We start from the raw sequence: 2,499 nt of genomic DNA, 5'->3' as shown, positions 1-2,499 counted from the left end.
TCATTTCCGTGGCTAAATGACTAACGCAAAAGGCCAATTAATAAATAAAAGAAGGTGTTCAGTGTATGCGGTACACGTAACAGTGAGAGGACGAGGCGGGCGCGGCCGCTAGCAGCGTGTGCAGTGCTGGGGATTAAGGCGTGAGGCGCCGCTGGTAGCTAAAGTGGCGGTGCAGTGTGCAGGGTGCAGGGTGCGTGTGAGCGCCCCGCGGAGACGGCGGCGTGGGATTAGCTGGGCAGCTGAATGCCGCGACACGCGCCGCGCAATTACACATACAACCCTCCGCCCTCTCCGTGACCCCCTCCCTCAGCACAGTGTTTTCCTTGGCGCGCCGTCCTTGGGAGGGGGCGACGCGGGGGTGAGTGCCGCTGCCACACCGCCGCCACCCGCCGTGAAGTTTTCAATTTCAATTCCCCGGCGTCGGCGGCCCGTCTTCCCATTGGCTTAATATTCAATATATTTTTTCCCCGGGAGTTCTTTTAAACAAGACTACATTAAAAATAAACGGACAGCGTTTGTGTACCGGGAGGCAGAGGCGGGGACGTCGGCGGCGGCGGCGGTGGCGGCGGCGGCGTTAGCGGCATGCTGAGTGCTTTTTATTTAAATTCAGGCGTCGTCGCGCGCCGCCTTTGGACTCACCACCGCCCACCCCGCCCTTGCGTTTGAAACAACACTGTGGTGCGTGCTCGCCGTTGTTTGGCAGCTGCTGCACGCCCCTCCCCCCTTCCCCACATCCCAACAAGCAGACGTTTCCAGGCGTTCGAGTGCAGCGCTCCACTTTAAAGCGGATGTCCGCTTTGAGCGCGTGAAATTAAATTTTTATTTCCGTTTGAGGTGAGCCGTACTGTTACTGCAAGAGGGAGAAGACTAGTCTCCCGTCTCTCTCTCTCTGCCCATGTCTCTCTTCTCGTGGGAAACTGCAGTGAGTGTTTCCTCTCACAAAGCCCTGAAGTAACACTCGACTGAATTCTTTGTTTGCTGACTTTCGGAGATCTTTCTATTCCGTACCGCACAGTTAAATAAAAAAGAAAGGAAAAATTAAGTTTCGCATCCCGTCAACGACGATGTCATGTGAGACGGAGTGAAAACTCGTACTCGGGAAGAACAGCGAAGGAAACTGACTGTGTCCTCTAGGAGGAAACGGTACTAACATTTGCGTAAAGCGGTACAGGAAAACCATCAAGAACCGAAATTGGACAGTCGGACGAGAATCTCAGCCTCCCGATACGAGTCCAGTGTCTTAACCTGCTCGGTTAGTCAACAACAATGACATAAATATCTTAACCACAACAGCAATTTTTTTACTGACAAGACTGAACGTAACTACGCATCTCCGCCAGAGAAAAGTTAAGCGGCCGTTATCTAGTACGGCACACAGGCACGTCCCATAAGCGGAATATCAATACATACGCAAAATCCTACAGAAATCCGGTATAACGCCGTTGCCGAGGGATGTGTCTTACCCCCGCGTTATAGCATACCCACGGAACATGAAGAGTGGGAGTCCGTCTCGGCATCACGTTCTCTTCACCGATGAGTGTCGCATATGCCTTCAACCAGACAATCGTCGGAGACGCGTTTGGAGGCAATCCGGTCAGGCTGAACGCCTTAGGCACACCGTCCAGCGAGTGCAGCAAGGTGGGGGTTCCCTGCTGTTTTGAGTGGCATTATGTTGACCCGACGTACTTCGCTGGTGATCATGGAAGGCGCCGTAACGGCAGTACGTACGCGAATTTCATCCACCGGCCGTTAGTCCAAACATATCGGCAGAATATTGGCGAGGCATTCGTCTTCATGTACGACAATTTACGCCCCCACCGTGCTCATCTTGTGAATGACTTCCTTCAGGATAACGACATCGCTCGACTAAAGTGGCCAGCATGTTCTCCAGACATGAACCCTATCGAACATGCCCAGGATAGATTGAAAAGGGCTGTTTATGGACGACGTGACCCACCAACCACTCTCAGGGGTCTACACCGAACCGCCTTTGAGAAATGGGACAATCTGAACCAACAGTGCCTTGATGAACTTGTGGATGGTATGCCACGATTGAAATGGCTCTGAGCACTATGGGACTTAACATCTGTGGTCATCAGTCCCCTAGAACTTAGAACTACTTAAACCTAACTAACCTAAGGACAGCACACAACACCCAGCCATCACGAGGCAGAGAAAATCCCTGACCCCGCCGGGAATCGAACCCGGGAACCCGGGCGTGGAAAGCGAGAACGCTACCGCACGACCACGAGATGCGGGCGGTATGCCACGATGAATACAGGCAAGCATCAATGCAAGATGACATGCTACTGGGTATTAGAGGCACCCGGTGTGTACAGCAGTCTGGACCACCACCTCTGAAGGTCTCGCTGTATGGTGGTACAAAATTCAATGTATGGTGTCCATGAGCAATAAAAAAGGGCGGTTCAAATGGCTCTGAGCACTATGGGACTTAACTTCTAAGGTCATCAGTCTCCTATAACTTAGAACTACTTAAAC

The sequence above is a fragment of the Schistocerca serialis genome, chromosome 1 (assembly GCF_023864345.2).
Source record: "Schistocerca serialis cubense isolate TAMUIC-IGC-003099 chromosome 1, iqSchSeri2.2, whole genome shotgun sequence".
Taxonomy (NCBI): Eukaryota; Metazoa; Arthropoda; class Insecta; order Orthoptera; family Acrididae; genus Schistocerca; species Schistocerca serialis.
This window is presented reverse-complemented; position numbering follows the sequence as displayed.